Source organism: Rhagoletis zephyria, unplaced genomic scaffold (assembly GCF_001687245.7).
Source record: "Rhagoletis zephyria isolate East Lansing unplaced genomic scaffold, Rhagoletis_zephyria_1.1 Rzeph_scaffold_03547, whole genome shotgun sequence".
Taxonomy (NCBI): domain Eukaryota; kingdom Metazoa; phylum Arthropoda; class Insecta; order Diptera; family Tephritidae; genus Rhagoletis; species Rhagoletis zephyria.
The window spans coordinates 5,482-13,252 of record NW_016160630.1 but is presented as its reverse complement, the minus strand read 5'-3'; the positions used below and the strand labels follow the sequence as shown (position 1 = coordinate 13,252).

Genomic DNA, 7,771 nt, shown 5'->3' with positions numbered 1-7,771 from the left:
TAACGCATTCTTCATAATACATTACTTAAGATTGTTTAATTCCTACAGTGTCTCAGTTATTTTTCGGCGGCGTATGATGTTCATCATTTATTGCATAAGTCATTATCGGCCTAAAACTTTTCGAATTTCCGGTTTTAATTCTTTTAACTATCTATTGGATATGACTTTAAAAAAGGACCCAATTCAATCGCTTTAGATTTTTGTATATCGAAACGATAGGTAATAGTTTAATTGTAGCGTAACTGTCAAAATCAAAAACCAATTTGATAAGTAATCTTTATATACCAACCCAAAGAGGACATTTGGCAGCTAATACCTATTTCTGTAAGAATTGTCAAAATATTATAATTATTATTATATATCTATTTATGAAAAAGAGTACCTCGATTGTACTTCCAAATAGCTATATGTATATTTTCGAAGTATACTTACAGCCAATGTCCGGTTTTTACAAATTAAAAACTAACCAGTATTTTCCACAACCAAATAAACACCGGGTTTTTGGACAAAAATCAGTCATATGAACATTCTGAGTATGAGTTTTTATCAGCTTTAACTGATGAATATCCTGTGAGAACCTCGAAAATAGTTTATTAAAATTTTGACAAATACTGTTCTATTACGTTGACGCATGGTACAATTATTCATAGGTATTGTCTTCCCTTCCCTTCTTCACATCGAAATTTGTGCTCCCTTATTGACGCTCCGTTTTGACGCATTTCAATGTTGATTCTTTTACTTTCAAGTCAACTACGCTTTTTGTATTTGCTTAATTTAATTTTTATAATTTTTTAAAACAAAAAAAAAACGTTCGACATAAAGTGAGCAGTAAAAATTTTGAATCTGTTTACTAAGCAAAGGTCTTTTTTCAACTTTTGCAAATTAAATATGTGTGTTTGTTCAAAAAAATACGTATACATATCGTCGCTAAAATGTCAAACTATCGAATGCGAAAATGGGTACTTTTCAGGAGAGCAAAAAAAAAACCTGTTTTAAAATATGTTGTTGTCATTAGGAAAAAGCGTGGGACTCGACACTTTGTTAAAGCCGGTATCTCTGCTTTTAAGAAAACTAGAAATTCGACGATTTGCCAACTTACGTATAATTTTAAATGCATGCGCAAGGCATCGAAAATGAAAAAGTATTTTTGCACATTCTATGGTTTGACATGGTAGCGCGATATGTACTTGTATGGCATATGGTGAATAGATATATTTATTTTCCATTACAGTATAACTTTACGTGTGGGTAACAGTGATGTGTTTTCAAATAAAAAGGTGTTCACACGAGGCGATTTTGTGTTCAACTTTTGCTTTCAACTCACGCAGAGTTGCACGAAAAAAAAGTTGAATGGCTAAATGTTGGCTGGCGACTAACTTTGTTAAAAGCGATTAGTTGAAAGGCCGTTTTTTTTATATTTTGATATTTTTAGCCATTCAATTTTTTTTTTCGTGCAACCCTGCGTGAGTTGAACGCAAAAGTTGCCTGAAAAATCGTCTCGTGCGAAAGCCCCATAACGCAGATCTGAATATGCGCTCTCTCGGAAGACAATACCTGTAGTAACTGTACCATGACGTTACTGAACAATTTGTGACCGACAAAGAAAAAAACCCATTCACGTGGTAGTGTAATAATTAATCTCCAAAATGCTGCAGAAACTTCCACCTGAAAGTACAAAGTAGTTACTAAATTAATTACAAAATCTGCGAATGTTCTGCGCCTTTAGCCGTCTATCCATGAGTCCTGGCGTATTAAAGTTTCCACCACAATTTAATGATCAATTTTGAATTTCAACTGACTTTACAAAAATCATTGCCGCCACTGGGCTAATTAAGCATTTGCTGCGATTGCTGCTGCTGCTGCTGTTGTTGTTGCTGCTGCTGTGTGACAACAACGTGTTGCATTTGCTGTGTATGCATTTGTTGCTGCAGTTGTTGTTGCTGCTGCTGCTGCTGCTGCTGTTGTTGTTGTTGTTGAGAACTTTGCTGCTGCGCACTGCCCTGCTGTTGTTGCGCTGTGTTTGTCGTTTGCGACTGCTGTTGCACTTCGGCAATTGTCGTAACCGTTACTGGCTGCAACATGCTCGTCCCATGTTCACTTTCGTTCTGCATACTAAGTTCTGCCTTCACCCGACGCGCTATGTGAGAGCGCGTGTGTTTGCGCAGGTGGTCTTTTCGATAGAAGCCCTTGCCACATTCGTGACACAAGTGTCGCTTCTCTCCTGAGTGTATCACAAAATGCAAGCTAAGTTGCTCTTTTCGTTTGAAAGCCTTTAGACAAACTGTACAGATGTACGGTCTTTCCGGATTATGCGATTGTTTGTGACGCGTCAGATGATCTTTTCGCTTCAAGGCCGCTTGGCAAATGTCGCATATATAACGTCGCTCCAGATTGTGCCCCACCAAATGGATCTCGAGCAGATCGGGCTCGGGATATGCGACTTGACATTCGGGGCACAAGTATAATGGGCTTCCGTCTAGCGCTGTGGTTAATCGAATTTCTCCCGGGCGCAATTTCGGTTTGCGGTCCTTCGGGCGCTTTTACGTTTCTTCTTTTTCGAAGTAGTTGTTGCGCTGGCAGCGGCTGACGTTGAGGCCAATACAACAGCACCGCTGGTCGACGCGTGTGTCTGCAAATGGACTGTGGTCGTTGCTTGTTGTTGTTGTTGTTGCTGCTGCTGCTGTAGTTGTTGCTGTTGTAATTGTTGTTGTTGTGTCTGCTGTTGCTGTTGCATTTGTGCTGTCGTTTGCTGTTGAGGTATTGTAATGGTTGTTGTTCCGCCTATGGTATTAATGCCAATGGGCGGCCCAGTTTGTACCTGTAAAACATGTTGGCCCAAAAACATTGCTCCTTTATCAAATACTGTGTCCCCGAAAAATGTGGTATACTTACTACGCCTTGATTTTCTTTCTTTATCGTCTCCGCTGAATACTTGAGGAAATGATGTAACGACAATGGCAGCGTATTGGCTGGAAGATGGGAGAGGTAATCAGCTACTGTGGTACCTGGTGTTAGCGATTGCCATGAAGTATTTTGTAGAACTACAGAAATATATATGCAAGAAGAAGAATTTTTAATAAAAGTCGTTATTGTAATCTAGGATAGGAAATTACGAATTCACAATTTGTCGGTTTCAATTTTGTCTGCGCATTTCCGGTCCTTCGTTTTTGGTGAGTTTTTCTTTTTTTTAGTTTAAACTATAAGCAATAAGTAATTGAACAATGCAGATTATTGCGGAATCCTGGCTTTAATTGTGATGAGCATGTAAACTAGACACATTTTGAGACTACTTGCACCCTTTAACACTGGTTAACATTAACAGGTTAACTAATTCACTACCAAATTTCGACCAGAAGTGATTGCAATTTCTCTGCAATTTGTCATAAAATTAATATTACCGATACTGCTGCCCTGCATTCCAATATTTGCTATTGCTAATTTTGATCGCCAAAAATCTCCAAAAGAATAGCACGCAACATCTAGTTACATACATGCCCCTCATACTGTCAGATTTGGCTGACTTCACATTGCAGCTATTACTTTTCCATTCAGTATACTGGCATGGGCAGAGAACGAGCACACGCTCAAAGAGCATAACCATCACGTGCACGTATAAAACAGAGGTGGGCACTACCACAAACAACCCTGCAGTGCAGGGGAGCGACTACAGGACTGATGAATCGGTAGCTACCTGATAAACTCCGTCAATTACCGACCGACTACTTGCAGTGTATTTCATCGATTATTTTTACAAGGCAATGTCCTAGACGGTAGTCACCATCGGCCCTCTCTGCACTACTGGGAGTTACTAAAGTACTCACTTGCTTGATTTATGGGCGCCCTCTGGCGTAGTTTTTCGCTTTCCCTGCAGTACGGAAAACCTGAAATTCGCCAACTAGGCCGTTCTAACCGTAGAGGCAGTATACATACGCCCTGAAACTTGTTCCTTGGAAAGCCTTCTCAATGCAATACCATCGACAAAAAGCAGCTTTTAGGCGTGCCAAAGTTTTAAGTTATTTTTTCTTACCGCTTATAAGAACGAAATTAAAGGTTGTATTTGTATATAAGATATATTTAAATAAAAAGGTGTTTCTCTTTAATCAAGGCATGGCAAAACCCACTAGGTGTAGCACAGCACTGGGCACAGTCGACCGGAAGGAACGTGCGAGCCTAGTGCTCAAACCGCGGTGACGTTGGTACAGGAGGAGTGCAATGGGGGTATAGTTATTGTGCTGGGTATGCAGTTACAGTTGCACGGCTATACTCAATCCCGATTCTGTCGTCCTCGTTCGCTCACTCTGGGCAACGTGAGCAACCCATGTGCGAGATGCGGTAACCAATCCGAGTGGAGCCTTGGGTCACGGCAGAAAGAGAGGGAGCTTCGGTGGGGCCACTCGCAGTAAAAAAAATAACTTAAAACTTTGGCACGCCTAAACTGCTTTTTGTCGATGGTATTGCATTGAGAAGGCTTTCCAAGGAACAAGTTTCAGGGCGTATGTATACTGCCTCTACGGTTAGAACGGCCTAGGTCTCAGACCGCGCTTACGCTTTAGTTGGCGAATTTCAGGTTTTCCGTACTGCAGGGAAAGCGAAAAACTACGCCAGAGGGCGCCCATAAATCAAGCAAGTGAGTACTTTAGTAACTCCCAGTAGTGCAGAGAGGGCCGATGGTGACTACCGTCTAGGACATTGCCTTGTAAAAATAATCGATGAAATACACTGCAAGTAGTCGGTCGGTAATTGACGGAGTTTATCAGGTAGCTACCGATTCATCAGTCCTGTAGTCGCTCCCCCGTACTGTGGGGTTATTTGTGGTAGTGCCCACCTCTGTTTTATACGTGCACGTGATGGTTATGCTCTTTGAGCGTGTGCTCGTTCTCTGCCCATGCCAGTATACTGAATGGAAAAGTAATAGCTGCAATGTGAAGTCAGCCAAATCTGACAGTATGAGGGGCATGTATGTAACTAGATGTTGCGTGCTATTCTTTTGGAGATTTTTGGCGATCAAAATTAGCAATAGCAAATATTGGAATGCAGGGCAGCAGTATCGGTAATATTAATTTTATGACAAATTGCAGAGAAATTGCAATCACTTCTGGTCGAAATTTGGTAGTGAATTAATTAACCTGTTAATGTTAACCAGTGTTAAAGGGTGCAAGTAGTCTCAAAATGTGTCTAGTTTACATGCTCATCACAATTAAAGCCAGGATTCCGCAATAATCTGCATTGTTCAATTACTTATTGCTTATAGTTTAAACTAAAAAAAAGAAAAACTCACCAAAAAGAAGGACCGGAAATGCGCAGACAAAATTGAAACCGACAAATTGTGAATTCGTAATTTCCTATCCTAGATTACAATAACGACTTTTATTAAAAATTCTTCTTCTTGCATATATATTTCTGTAGTTCTACAAAATACTTCATGGCAATCGCTAACACCAGGTACCACAGTAGCTGATTACCTCTCCCATCTTCCAGCCAATACGCTGCCATTGTCGTTACATCATTTCCTCAAGTATTCAGCGGAGACGATAAAGAAAGAAAATCAAGGCGTAGTAAGTATACCACATTTTTCGGGGACACAGTATTTGATAAAGGAGCAATGTTTTTGGGCCAACATGTTTTACAGGTACAAACTGGGCCGCCCATTGGCATTAATACCATAGGCGGAACAACAACCATTACAATACCTCAACAGCAAACGACAGCACAAATGCAACAGCAACAGCAGACACAACAACAACAATTACAACAGCAACAACTACAGCAGCAGCAGCAACAACAACAACAACAAGCAACGACCACAGTCCATTTGCAGACACACGCGTCGACCAGCGGTGCTGTTGTATTGGCCTCAACGTCAGCCGCTGCCAGCGCAACAACTACTTCGAAAAAGAAGAAACGTAAAAAGCGCCCGAAGGACCGCAAACCGAAATTGCGCCCGGGAGAAATTCGATTAACCACAGCGCTAGACGGAAGCCCATTATACTTGTGCCCCGAATGTCAAGTCGCATATCCCGAGCCCGATCTGCTCGAGATCCATTTGGTGGGGCACAATCTGGAGCGACGTTATATATGCGAATTTGCCAAGCGGCCTTGAAGCGAAAAGATCATCTGACGCGTCACAAACAATCGCATAATCCGGAAAGACCGTACATCTGTACAGTTTGTCTAAAGGCTTTCAAACGAAAAGAGCAACTTAGCTTGCATTTTGTGATACACTCAGGAGAGAAGCGACACTTGTGTCACGAATGTGGCAAGGGCTTCTATCGAAAAGACCACCTGCGCAAACACACGCGCTCTCACATAGCGCGTCGGGTGAAGGCAGAACTTAGTATGCAGAACGAAAGTGAACATGGGACGAGCATGTTGCAGCCAGTAACGGTTACGACAATTGCCGAAGTGCAACAGCAGTCGCAAACGACAAACACGGCGCAACAACAGCAGAGCAGTGCGCAGCAGCAAAGTTCTCAACAACAACAACAACAGCAGCAGCAGCAGCAACAACAACTGCAGCAACAAATGCATACACAGCAAATGCAGCACGTTGTTGTCACACAGCAGCAACAGCAGCAACAACAACAGCAGCAGCAGCAATCGCAGCAAATGCTTAATTAGCCCAGTGGCGGCAATGATTTTTGTAAAGTCAGTTGAAATTCAAAATTGATCATTAAATTGTGGTGGAAACTTTAATACGCCAGGACTCATGGATAGACGGCTAAAGGCGCAGAACATTCGCAGATTTTGTAATTAATTTAGTAACTACTTTGTACTTTCAGGTGGAAGTTTCCGCAGCATTTTGGAGATTAATTATTACGCTACCACGTGAATGGGTTTTTTTTTGTCGGTCACAAATTGTTCAGTAACGTTATGGTACAGTTATTACAGGTATTGTCTTCCGAGAGAGCGCATATTCAGATCTGCGTTATGGGGCTTTCGCACAGACGATTTTTCAGGCAACTTTTGCATTCAACTCACGCAGGGTTGCACGAAAAAAAAAATTGAATGGCTAAAAATATCAAAAAAAAAATATAAAAATCCATTACACTTTTAACGGCCTTTCAACTAATCGCTTTAACAAAGTTAGTCGCCAGCCAACATTTAGCCATTCAACTTTTTTTTCGTGCAACCCTGCGTGAGTTGAAAGCAAAAGTTGAACACAAAATCGCCTCGTGTGAAACCTTTTTATTTGAAAAACATACACTGTTCCCACACGTAAAGTTATACTGTAATGGAAATATATCTATTATATGCCATACAAGTACATATCGCGCTACCATGTCAAACCATAGAATGTGCAAAAATACTTTTTCATTTTCGATGCCTTGCGCATGCATTTAAAATTATACCTAAGTTGGCAAATCGTCGAATTTCTAGTTTCTTAAAAGCAGAGATACCGGCTTTAACAAAGTGTCGAGTCCCACGCTTTTTCCTAATGACAACAACATATTTTAAAACAGGTTTTTTTTTGCTCTCCTGAAAAGTACCCATTTTCGCATTCGATAGTTTGACATTTTAGCGACGATATGTATACGTATTTTTTTGAACAAACACACATATTTAATTTGCAAAAGTTGAAAAAAGACCTTTGCTTAGTAAACAGATTCAAAATTTTTATGCTCACTTTATGTCGAACGTTTTTTTTTTGTTTTAAAAAATTATAAAAATTAAATTAAGCAAATACAAAAAGCAGTACTAAAGTAAAAGAATCAACATTGAAATGCGTCAAAACGGAGCGTCAATAAGGGAGCACAAATTTCGTGTGAAGAAG

General features: G+C 40.5%; 2 pseudogenes; one reads left to right on the top strand and one right to left on the bottom strand.

Moving 5' to 3' along the window:
• Positions 1-1,423: 1,423 nt before the first annotated feature.
• Positions 1,424-7,771, bottom strand: part of LOC108369214 (alpha-protein kinase 1-like) — a 9,054-nt pseudogene continuing 2,706 nt past the window's right edge.
• On the top strand, positions 4,848-6,934 carry LOC108369217 (alpha-protein kinase 1-like; annotated as a pseudogene).